At 39.1% G+C, this 13,328-nt stretch overlaps 1 long non-coding RNA gene across 1 annotated transcript in view; it reads left to right on the top strand.

Moving 5' to 3' along the window:
* LOC136794420 (uncharacterized) overlaps positions 1 to 12,070 on the top strand; it is a 111,575-nt gene extending 99,505 nt beyond the window's left edge. Inside the window, exons 2-3 of the long non-coding RNA XR_010841195.1 lie at positions 10,098 to 10,409; positions 11,793 to 12,070. This is a non-coding gene — a long non-coding RNA (uncharacterized lncRNA). The remainder of the gene's footprint in view (positions 1 to 10,097; positions 10,410 to 11,792) is intronic.
* The last annotated feature ends 1,258 nt before the right edge of the window (positions 12,071 to 13,328 follow it).

Here is a 13,328-nt window from a genome sequence, read left to right as displayed (position 1 = left end):
ATGCCCAATGAAAGGGTTCACATTACTAGAAAAGGCAAAAAGGGCAGTAGAATGAGAGATTTCTCTTTAACTTGAAAGGAAAATCCATGGAAAATAATATAGAATTCTCAGTTGGGAACTACTTGAATGTTGCCAATGAATGATATAATTTTTGAAAAACTGAAATAAATCTTTCGCTTTTTTTATTATATGACTTTTTCAGATTTATCTCATTGGATTCTGATCAGAAAAGAACAAAAATAACTAAATAAAACTGATTTCTAAGTAAAGTTAGATCTTATTGTCTGTACTGACAGTTTGTGCAAATTAGTGTTCTCAAAATTTGAGGATATCAAAATAAATTTGATGACAAGAGTGATCGTGGATTTTTCTATATATTCTTAAATAACGTTTCCCTAAGAAATGTAGTATTGATGTTTATTTTACATTAAAAATTAATAACACTGGCCACTAAAATTGAGATTTTTTTAAGTTATATTTGAATTATAACTTCAATTAGTAATATATATTTCTGTTAGCATGTATATAAACAGAAGTAGAAGGAAGGATTATCAAAGAAAGTTCCAGTCCAGAAGTCTGCTTCTGTTTATAGCAAATTTAGTGTAGATCAGATGTCTTATTTTGATAACTGTATGTCTACTTGGGCACTAAAGACCAGGAAACGTCAGATTTGATTTCTTTTTGTCATCTTCCATAGTTAAGTCTGTATAGGCTGCCTCTTTTATGGAACATATTTGTAACAGAAAAAAATGTGAAAGGCTTTGAAATGAGTAAATGATTACTGGGTGTCTTCTCTGTGGAATGCAAAGTGTTGCTAGTGGACATTTGGGGGCAATCTGGTTCTATGGGGATGTACGCTTTTCATTGTCTTTACTGGTCTGTTATACAACTCTGTACAGATGGAAGTTAACTTGGAAGTCTCATGGTGATGCAAGTCATTCCTGTCCACACAGATGATAATTAATTGTGTCTGGTGGAGATGCAATTGATTTCCAGCCCAACCCACCAGGGTGATAGAGATAATCCCAAATATCACCTTTTAATTTCTTTTTGATATTGAGCAGTTTTGCATAGATTAGCAAATTTATTTTAGTATTCCTTATTGCCTATATACATATCTATTCTTAGAAATCTAATGAACCAGTTTTAGCATCTTACTGTTTCCTTATAAATTACTGAGTAAAATAAGATCTTTGACAGGTGGTTGTTTTGTATTTATATGTGAGTCATGCTTTTACCTTTATCATTTGTTGACATAAAGATTGACCCTCTTATCCTTAGACATGATTTGTTGTCCAGATATTTAGAACATAGAGGCCTGGATGAAAATTCACTATACATTATTTCCTCCTTGTAAATTTTCAAGTTCACATGAGGATTTCACTCAAGTGAAGAAAATTATTTTACTAGGAAAATCATTGAATTATTAAGTAAAATAGTTCTTAAACAAGGTATATAGGAAAGTCAACTTGGCAAATTGCAAGGATCTCATTTTTCCACACTATCCATCAAACGCTACATCTACTCTTCTTATGATCAGAAAATTCTCTGTCAACATTTACCTTTTAATTATATGCCAGCATTTTGTAGTTTACTATGCCACATAATTTTTCACTTATTCTGTGTGATAATAAACCTCTCCGATTTTAAAATATGCTATGTGTGTCTTTAGTTTTCTTTTCAATTAACAAGAATCATCATGTGCTTCATTGATATAAACTACTGTGTTGAGAAAATTTAATATATGATTGAGGAAGCTTAGAATCATAAACCAGACTAGATGCAGAGCTTTGCAACCCGTGTGCCGAAAAGGGGTTGTATTTTTCACGCTGATATAATGATGCAGTAGGAGGGAGAAAATTATGATTCAGACAAGAAGGGGAATAACTTTGATGCAAAGACCTTGAGAAAGTAAAAAAGAATGGGCTCCAGTGTACGGAAAGGGGTTGGATTTGTATAGGAACCTGAATACCATATTTATGACCCAAATGTAATAAAATATAGATTGGTAAATATGATAGGGATTAGTCCTTAAACAATTACGGGCTTCCCTGGTGGCGCAGTGATTGAGAATCCGCCTGCGGATGCAGGGGACACGGGTTCGTGCCCCGGTCTGGGAAGATCCCACATGCCGCGGAGCGGCTGGGCCCGTGAGCCATGGCTGCTGAGCCTGTGCGTCCGGAGCCTGTGCTCCGCAACGGGAGAGGCCACAACAGTGAGGCCCGCATACCACAAAAGAAAAAAAAAAAAAAAAAAAAAAAACAATTACATCTATTTTCTCTCTGCAGTATGAGGTAAGGTCATCCAATGAGATTGAGGCCTTATTACTTCAGTTTTAGAAATGAGGTGACACTCACAAGCAAAGGAAACACTATGGACAGGTGGAAATACATGAAAAATGGAAAGGCTGTCAAGCATGACTAAATAGCTAAAAACATGTATTAGAAGTGTTTAGAAGGAGGAAAGAATGGTAACCTAGAGTCAAATGGCAAGGGTCTTGAATGGTATTTCTTGATTAGGAATTTATTTGTAGGTAATGAAGGATTGTTAAATTTTTGACACCATGAGAACAATGTTTAAGGATTTATTCAGTGGCTGAATGAAAGGCATTGGAAATAGAAGAGATTAAAGGCAAATATTTTGGTTAAGAAGCTTTTATAATAGTGCATGTTCCAGGCCATGAGAGCTGAATTCAAGTACCATCAGGAAAAAAAAAAAAAAAAAAAAAAATTCACAGAAAATTGAGGGAGGCTTTTTAAGATTCTCTAAAGGAAGATAAAACTTCTGTATGGTAGTTTATTCAAATAAAAATATACTGCCCAGTAAATTATAATTCACAGTATACTAAACGAAAGAAGTTTCTACTCTTCCTTACTATAGGCCTATGGGTAGTATAGAATTTCACTAATGCTATCTTACCTCCATCATCTTATGTAGTTTCCAATATGTTCCATAAACATATGCTTATATAATGAAGGGATTTCTAGAAAAAAATAGTTATTACACTTTGAGCAAGAATGAGTTTACCCTACTTTATATTTTCTAGCTGGTAAGAACCTTAGTAACCAACATCTCTTATTTTATATATAGGGAAAATGAAAAAAATATATTAAAAGCTCAACTAAATAAACAAAAACAACTTGGCAAGGCTATTAACAGTGTTTATAGTTTATGGGAAATGACATAATTTTCCCCAAACAGGAAGTTCATTTCTCCAGAAGCATTTATTTTTCTCAGACAAAATAAATGCTCTAAAGAAGACTACTGTGTAAACTATAGTGATTTCTTTCCCTGGATTTATCTTAATGTCTATCCTTACCTCCTATACTGGTTGAGTCCAGGGCCTTGTATTAAGCCATTCATTCAACAAGTTTTTACAGAGCAGATGGTTTTTCCTTTAAGCATGGTGTTCTGTAATTGAGATGCAATGTTAAGCACAAATATCATTTGGTGCCCTCTGGACATTACAATTCAGCCAGATAGGTAGATATATAAGTACATGATTACAGTACAGTTTGGCAAATGTGGTAAATACTATCATTCCTTCTACCAAATTGCCCCCTTATTCTTTTTTTTTTTTTTTTTTTTTTTTTTTTTTTTTTTTTTTGCGGTACGCGGGCCTCTCACTGTTGTGGCCTTTTCCTGTTGTGGAGCACAGGCTCCGGACGCGCAGGCTCAGCGGCCATGGCTCACGGTCCCAGCCACTCCGTGCATGTGGGATCTTCCCAGACCAGGGCACGAACCAGCGTCCCCTGCATCGGCAGGCGGACTCCCAACCACTGCGCCAACTGCGCCACCAGGGAAGCCCCCCCACCTTATTCTTTAATGAAAATGTAATGTTTCCTCTTTGTGTATAGTTCAAGACTACCTAAATCATCCTTCTCCTTCCCAAATGATGTCTTATTAATCAATTTTTCTCTCGTCAAACACTTGTGTGTCAGGTATTTATCTAGATATTGAGATAATAGCAATAAGCAATGCAGATACAATCTTATTCCTGAGAGAGTTTACATTCTAGTAGTTGAAACAGACAGTAGGCACAAAAATACATACATACATGAATTCAAGTAGTAATGAATTCTGTGATGGTAAATAAAGTAGGGTAAAAATAGTCATGTAGAGTGTGGGGAGGAAATGTTTGAGCAGAAACCTGAGGAAGAAGGAGAATCCTGGAAATATCTGTGGGGGAGAGTAATCCAAGCAGAGAGAAGAGAAAGCCATTAAATGAACTAGGGATACTTGAGATACTGCAGTAAGACCAGATCATTGTGATTAGGATTAAGTGAAGGAGATAAAAAGCAAAACACACAGACAAATTTAGGAGATAGAATCAGAGAATCATTTAAAATACACTCTAATTAGAGTTCTGTCACACTTGTTTAAAAGTTGGATTTTGGAACAGGGAACTATTGTAGAGTTTGAGCAGCAGGCTACCATGATACAATTTAATTTTTTAAAAGACAATTATGATCATTTTAAGATTTTACTTAGGGGAATAAGAACAGAATCAAGAAGATCAGTTAGGTGGTATCTGTATCTTATGCAATAGAAATGGAGGTGATGAGAAATGGTCAAATTTGGAATGCATTTTGAAAGTGGAGCTAGAAGAGAGAAGAGAAGCAGGCTTTGGAGCACATGGATGAAAAGTTCTGGGTTAAACCTTTCAAAATTATGATGCCCTTTAGACACCCGAATGGAGATATCAGGAGGACAGTTGAGCACATATGTCTGTAACTAAGAGTGTAGTTCTGAAGGCAAGGGTTTTGGAGATAGTGACATTGGTGATATAGAAATTATTTACAGTTATGAATTGATGATGTAAAGACAGGAGCTATTTCTGGGGAAAAAAATCCTTAAATACGTTAGGGAAATAGAGTGAATCAACTGGACAAATGCAATAAGATTACTAAGCAATGCTATGCGCCCACTTGAACTTTGTGATACTAAATGTAAAGTGATTCCATCAACAGTGGCTTAATTTTCCCTACTCATGTTATACAGGCAATTAATTAGGAGACACATAGTAAAATTAAGTGGGTTGCAGTTTTGCCCATTGAGGAAGACAGAGGGAGTTGGAGCACACTATTTAAGGATGTCTATAAATGTGATTACATGATTATAGTGATGGATTATGGCATCTAATTTGGCAAAGGAAATTTTGAGATGGTGATTGGAAGTGAAAATGGAACCATTAAAAAATTGGAAGTTGAAAAGTTATGACAATGGGTAGAGTAAGTGAGCTGGAAATATTAGAGATGGTGGTCAGAGAAGGGGCTGATTTTAGTAACATTCTGGAGCTTATACTATTATACATAATAGGAGTAATGGTATGAGTCTGGGAGCTCGTGGTAGAGGTAAGGTGGAGGGAAAGTTATTGACAACTATGAAAATAAAAAATTTAAAGGAAAATGGAATTGGGAAATTATTTGCTTGGGACAATCTGGTACCAAGGGGTTGGCAGGCTGAACTCTAGTCCAGGCTCTCTTTCCAACCCTGGGCTCTGGACAGAGGCTGGTCACAGGCTGAAGGAAGAAACTCCTTTTTAATGTGATCTGCCTGAAGGGAGTGCCTCTATTGAAATTCATACACAGAGAAGAGGTTTTTTAAAAATAATTTGAACAAAAATACTCTGTGCTACCGATCCCTGGTTTGAAATCACCAAACGTGTAGTAAGGAGTAAGGGTATAATATTACCATTGTCAAGGAATGAGAAGGACTGACAGGAAGGCTTTCACAGGACCACAACTAAGAAAGGGAGTAGACAGTATGCTCTGTTGGCATCAGCTTCAAACAGATTGAGATTTTAGTTTAAAAATGGGGAAAAGTAATGATCTGGAAGAGCCATGAGAAGCAAAGAAGATGTGTCTCTGTTTACAGGTCTTGTGGGTGTAAAATCATCTACCATTTTATAGGGCTGCAAGGTAAACCATGCCTTGAAGTAACAGCATATTTCAATTAGATTAAGAAGATGAAGAAAAAAGTTTCAGAGAACAGTTTCATGGTTTTACCAGTTCATGTGTGTTGTTTCCTAGTTACTTAAATTCTTTGTGCTTCAGTTTTTCACCTGTAATATAAGAATGATATAAATTGTCAGATTACTGTGAGGGTTTAGAAAGATAATATACACAAAACACATAAAAGGTTTCCTAACACAGAGCAAACACTTAAATATGATGTTATTATTCTTTATTAAATAGTTTTGAGAGTGTTGTTGTTGGTATGTGTACATGAAAGAGAGAGAGAGCAGATGAGGTTGGGTGTGATGTCAGGTAGGGCATGGATAGTGACAGTCTTACCATGAGAACTCTAAGCTGGGGAGGTTCCTTCAAGGATGTATTACTGATCATTATTCTACCCTTTGAGTGTTAAATCCCTCCTGTTTTACGAATGCATGATTCAAATATAATATTCATTATTCAACAATTTTTTCATCCACTACTCTTTAACTTTTGAACAAACTTGGAAGATTTTTACCCTGTCTCATTTTCTTCTTATTCAAGATTTTTATTATTGTCCTGACTTGAATGGTCTGCAATGGTGGCTTAGCTAAATCCTGGCCTCTTGATTCCTTGCTTTTCATCCCCGTAATTCTCCACCTTCAAAATCATGAAATTAAATATGTCCACTTCTGATAATATTTATGTAGGGTGGCTTGGGGGTACATATTGGAGATTAGAGATGAAGCTAACTTCTCTACTTCACTACCACTTGGGAATAAAGTCTGGGAGACTGGGGAGAATTGCAGATTATTTTAATGACCGATGTCACATATCCTGGACTGATCTCTTATTTCAACCACATGGCTTGGACAATTCTGTCTTATTCTGATTGTCTCTAGCAGTTTCTCTTCACTCTTCTGCAATGGAGGTGGGGTAGTAATTGTTTAACAAGCAGCTGGTGCTAGATGGGACAGGGGAGAGGGCAGGAATCATGCCCTGATTTGTAGCATTTGCTGATTTCCCTGGTGTAAATATTCTCACCATGGACAATTTCAAGATTCAGAATGAGGTACTGAGTGCATTTCTGGGAAGAGATATGCAGTAGTGCTCCATTATATTAGTATTCCACCATACAGATAATAGACAAATAATCACAAGAGGGGTAGATAATAGAAAATAATTAGTACAAGATGGATTTTGAGTATTATTTCATTTTTCTTATAATTTATTTAATTATAAATTTATGGAATTTAATTTTTAATGATGGCTGTGTTTTACAACAAGCTTTCAAAATTCCTGGAAGATTTCTACACAGGACCATCACTAAGGCCATGGCCTTCCTCAGAGCCATAATGGACTGCTCTATTTGCACACCGGTGCAGCCTGAGAGAATGAAGAAGTTAACACCCCCAGAGGCAACCCTCGACAAGTATGGATGTGAGTTACTAAACAGGTGCCCCAACATCTCATGCCTCAAACAGACAATTTTTGACGCTTCTCCATGATTGCAGGTTAAGCCTCAATAATGCACCCACCCTGATGTTTAATCCCCTTTTCCTGTCTTACTTTCCCTGCTCACCGGCCCCTGATTTCTAAGAGTCTCATAAATAGATGACCTGCAACCATGACTTTGACCCAGACTATGCTTCAGAGAAAACCCCCCAACCTAAGAAGCTAAAACCAGAGCACTCCTAGTCAGCAACCTTTCAGAATGAGATTCTGGAACTAGGTCACTGTAAGATAAAGTTATATTAAAGCCGAACTGCTTTTCTGACTTATCTATGGGGATGTCTGGAAGTCTGATACTGACTCTAGGCTAAGATAAGGAGGAGAGAGGCTACCTAGTTTATAATTACCTATTTAATGTTAGAAACTCCCCCAGCAGCCACCTTTTTTATGTTATTTAGGGATGTGTGGATTAAAGGCTTACACCTGGTGAAACCAGTTATCAGCTGGCTTGTATACATGTCCAGTGGGGCACAAAAGACCCTCCTGGAAACGTTTGCCCCAGGTCTCCTGAAACCAAGACTCCTTATATATGTCTTGGTAGTTCACAATCCAGAGTTAACGAGTATCCTGTGTGACTGAAAAGGATTTTGGAGAGCTGTGCCTAGAAGTTTCTTGGGTCCCATATGCTTACTGCATTTCATTTCTACTGTTCAATACAAAATCTTTCAGCTTCATTAAAGCCTTACATGAGTATGCTCTGTGGAGTTTAGTCAGTCCTTTCAATTATCTGACCAATTTAACCATTACAGTCTCTCATCCATGGAATGTAGCACAGATCCCATTGCTTGTGGTAAATGGCCTGTTGCAACACCACAATTAATTAGATACTCATCTGAGCTGATTTGGGTAAGGTACAGGCAAAGTGGAAACACTGAGTTATACAGTCATTCTAGCATTTGATTGGTGTGGTATACTATTGGGCAGTAGTAGAGACTGATGATAAGTGACTTCATGACTTAATAGAGCTTCCTGGTGTTATCGGTTCTGCTAATTCATTAGGTCCAGTGGGTGTAGCAGCAATCCATCATACAATAGAAAAAGTACATCTTGGATCAAGTACCAGCATATCCAGAGGACCTGTCAGTTTCTTGAAGTGGTGGAACCATCCCCCATGTTAGCCCACTTGGGGTACACTAATGTGTATATTTCAGCTCACGCTTAAGACGCAAGGAGTTTGATCCCCATAACTAGTTGGTGACTGAGGAGACTGGGGGTCTGTTTCACAAATTGTTTAGCTCGTTGTGTTGGTGTTAGCTAAAATTGGACTGCTACTCCATTGACTATAGCTGTACCACTACTATATTGTGAGAAGTAAACTTGCCTGTATACTTGGAAAGAGGGAGAATTGGCCTGCTAACAATATACATAGAGTATAGGTAGTGGTGAATACCTTGGTAGGTCAGCTGAGGGGCCTGGAAGTGCAAATTGGAAAGTCAGAGGCAAGGGTATCTAAAGAAGAGACATGCTGATTTGGGGGTATATGAGGATGAACACATGCTGAGATAATTTTTTCTTTTACACTAATACCCACCACAGAGCCTTCAGTGCAGAAGAGACACTCAAAACCCTGGTGCATATGAGGATGGACCTGTTAGAGTTTGGCTAGCCCTATCTGTGGCTTCTCCAATGCTCATATAATGGGTTCATGAGTGGAGTAGTCATGGTGACAGGGCCCAACAGCATTGGCCCCTTTACAAGGCCAACTGAGCTGCTGCTTTCCTGGCAGTTAGTGCTTGATATCAGCCCAACCACTTGCTAACAAACTAATTCCTTCAGACACATTTTCCTCTTTCACACCTATACCAGATATGGCTTCATCTACTCTGATTATAGCGTCTCTGCCAGAACCATTAGGGGAGTGTTGATAGTATGCCAGACTTCCTCACATTGAATGTCACATCACAGAACCTGAAAGCAAGGATGTATTTTATAGTGAAGAATTTGTGACTGTGAGTGTATGATCATGGATCCACTGATCCCACCATATACCCATCACTCTATAGTAGTCAGCCCCATAGAGCCCTGGAATGCCCTCACCTAAGGCATCAGGTGGGAAACAAAACACTACGAAGTTATGGTGCTGTGTTCTAGGATGCAATGTTTATGATAATTCAAGAACTAATTCATGCTGCTTTATCAATAACAGCTAGAATATCAGGGTCCAGAGACCAAAGGTTGAAAGTAAGGTTTATCATCAGACTCAGTGACTGTTATGGGCTGAGCTGTTACCATTTCTTCCACCCCCCAGATTTATATGTCAAAGTCCTAACCCTGAGTATCTTAGAATGTGACTGTATTCTGAGATAAGGTCTTTAAAGAGGTAATTAAGTTAAAATGAGGTCATTAGGGTGGGCCAAATCCAATATGAACTGATGTCTTTATAAGAAGAGGACATTAGGACACACACTGGAGGGGTGACTATGTGAAGACAAACGGAGGAGAAGATGGCCATCTACAAGCCAGGGAGAGAGACCTCAGAAGAAACTACCCCTGCAGACACCTTGATCTTGGACCTCTAGCCTCCAGAATCATGAAAACATTAATTTCTATTGCTTAAGTCACCCAGTCTATGGCACTTTGCAAGGCAGCCCTAGCAAACTTATACAGTGACCAACTTACAGAATTTACATTTTCTGTTTGCTTTTTCAGCTCTGCTGTATGGAACCTGCTGGTTTGTGACTGGAAGGAAATGCATCCTCTACTGAATCTGAGCTTTGATTACTGAACCCACAGACAAACGAATTGTTACATTGACAGGCATAACTGACCCTCATTATCATGCAGAGCTAGGATTGTCCTTACATAATAGGGACAAAGAAAAATACGTCAAACTTGAAGTCACTAGGGATTTTCCCCAGGCTTCTGTCTTTTGAATAGGCAATTGCAGTGACTAGAGTGTGAAAAGACCAAGGCAATCAAGGGCTCAGACCACTCAGGGTTGACAGTGGGTTCCCTAGTCAGGTAAGCAGACTTCACTGGCTGCGATGTTGTTGGAGAGTGGGTGGTGGAGGAGGGTGATAATGGGTATCCTTTATGGCTTCAGGTGTAGTTGCAGCAGCTTGTTTCTTCTGTATTATATGTATTTTATCCTTTTTAAGAGATTATGGTTTGTTGCTTCCCAGTAACAGGGCTGGCTACATGACTTGTGGGGCCCAATGCAGAATGAAAATATAAAACTCCTTGTTCAAAAAGCAGAAAAAATAATGTTGTTAAAGATACTAAAATATTGTTTAAAAAACTGTTTCCTTTCTTCCTTCTAGTCTCTTTCTTGACCAGTCAGGGTGTTTTCAATTTGTTAGTAAATGTCCTATTCCCTCCAGGAAGGAGATTGCCCCCCACCCAGGGAGAGTGTAGATCTTCATAGGTGCCCAGGGTGTCCCTTCAACTCAGCTTGTGCACAAGAGTGGCCTTTAGGCTGTCAAGCCAACACACTATGCAGGGCAGGTGGAGAAAGTGGGTGGGGCGTCAACTTCCCTTTTCCAAGTGCTCACAGTCCCAGCCCAGCCCATGATGAATGGGTGACCCTCAAGAGATTGCAACCTCCACTTTGGGAAGCACTAGGTATCTAGGTTCCAAGTGGGCTAGAGGCTTGTTCCTGACTAGTCGCCTGCCATGATGCTGCAGGCAGGGACCAGGACTGCAATTGTCATGATCAACTCCGAGACTCCTGTGGGTCAGGCATCCCAATACCAACCCTCCCTGCATCTGTGCCCAGGCTGCTATGGGGGGTCAAATGGAGATGTAGAATGTAGGCCTCCCCCCACCCCCAACCCACTGATGTGACCTGGTTGCTATGGGAAAGGAAGGTCTGGCAGCAGTGGTCTATGGCCAGAGTGGGTCTGGGAAGCTAGGCAGTTGTGGTGCTAGTGGAAGGGGACCAGGGAGCCTGGCATCCTCCCCAGGGAAATACTGAGAGTTGGGGGAGTACAGGAACTGAGGATCCAAGTACCTTCCTCGTCCATTAACCCACCTGCACACACACACACACTTCATTGTTCCATCAGATTTCACTTACAAAAGATTAAAGATAGCATTTTAAAGAATTTTAAGATGGCAACTGCAAAGCATTAAGCTTCAAGTGCCAAGCCTTACTGAGCATGGACTTTAAGGGACTGCACTGGTCACAGGCCAGTGAGGCTGGCTCTGTCTTGAGGAGTAGAATTAATATGAAGCCTGAGTAGATCTAAGTAGTGTAAAAGTTGGGCTGCAACAAACACTCATGGTGTCCTGGGTTACATTCCTTGGTCTGACTGATTTTACCTACAGCTGAAGTAAACAGTACTGATTTGTGGTAAAAACACCTACCTGGATTGTGTGTTGAATAGCTCTACTTTTCTGCTGCAGGAACTCACAAAGCCTGAACACAAGTGCAGCATGAAAGCTTGTGATGAATTACCTGAAGGTGGCTTTCAGTCATTGTGGACAGATGGACAGTCTTTCCTCTAGAGGCTTATTTTTAAGAGGCATTGTTGGAGCTTCCAGAGATCCTGGTGGAAATGGAGTCCTTGGTTTCTACACTATTATCATTTTGGCTTTTCCTCCTTTCCCTTTCCTCACTCTTGCTTTCCAGAGCCATCTCCCAAATGAATCTCATATACCCAAGACATTACCTCAGATGCTCCTTTTAGGTAATGTATATTAAGACGGGGTGTGGGGGAGATGAGCCGCTAGTACCACTACTATACCCTTCAATCATTCTCCAGTGCTTTAGCAATAACTCCTAGTAATTTGATTATGTGAATTGCAGAGTCTTGAATGAAACTACCAAGACATTGATGGGACTTCTAGAAGCTGGGGGAATGAAAGTGTAATTTCAAAGCTGTGATTTCCTGTCTTTTAAAAAGTGGAGATCATAACCCCTCCAACCCCCCACCCTTTTTTGAACATATTTTTTTCCTCTCCTTTATTCTGGCGTTCTGGGAAAGTCTCAAGAATTATCCCTTTAATTCTAGAGGTACACAGAAAACAAACCAAATGTGGGATGAAATCTTTGAGGTAAGCATGGAGTTTTATACTTCTAAGCCCAGTTTTCATTTGATAATGTAGATGGATGTCCATGTCTTTTTGAGTCAGCTCTTTGTCAATAAAAATTGTGTTGCTCTTTTTCCGGGAAATGGTTCTTTTCCAGATACAGATTGTAACTGCACTGGACATTTGCATGGACATGAGTATTTTCATATTTGAATAGTCACTGAGATCAGAACTGAGATCCAGGGGCCTACAGACAAGAAGTGAAAACTTGGTCTCTGTTTTTGGTCAAGAGAAATAACCAGGAAAAGAACTTGGCTAGATTTGTTGAAGCTCACCCTCATCCACAGGATAAGCATTCTATATTAGTTCTAATTCTGGGAAGCAGCCACTCAGCAACCCATGCCAGAAATTTTGGACACATTCTTCTCTTTTCCTAAATAAATGACATCAATCCATCCATGTGTCCTACTGATTCTACCTCTTTACTTTTCTTAAAAAATGAATTCCTTCCTTTCTATTAGCAACCCCCCCCCGCCAACACACCACTATGTCCCGGGTTTAAGCATTTCTCATCTACTTCACTTACAATATCTCTACCCTAATTGGTTTTCTTGACTTTCTATACTTGCCTTCTCTAAGGCATCCCCCTGCCCCCACTACAGAATAACACGTGAGACTGTCTGATCAGTGTTATTGAATAGAACTTTCTGCAATGATGGGCATGTTCCATATCTGCAATGTCTCTTAGAATGACTACTAGTCACATGTGAGCACTGGAAATATGGCTAGTGAGATTGAAAAATTATTTAATTTTAATTAATTTAAAATTAAATAGCCACATTTGGCTGGGGATACCCTATTGGAAAATACACCTCTAGCATGTAAACTCCATGAAGAGACCTTTCCTTA

The sequence above is a fragment of the Kogia breviceps genome, chromosome 6, assembly GCF_026419965.1.
Source record: "Kogia breviceps isolate mKogBre1 chromosome 6, mKogBre1 haplotype 1, whole genome shotgun sequence".
Taxonomy (NCBI): domain Eukaryota; kingdom Metazoa; phylum Chordata; class Mammalia; order Artiodactyla; family Physeteridae; genus Kogia; species Kogia breviceps.
The sequence above is the reverse complement of the archived record's forward strand: the minus strand, read 5'-3'. Positions and strand labels throughout refer to the sequence as shown.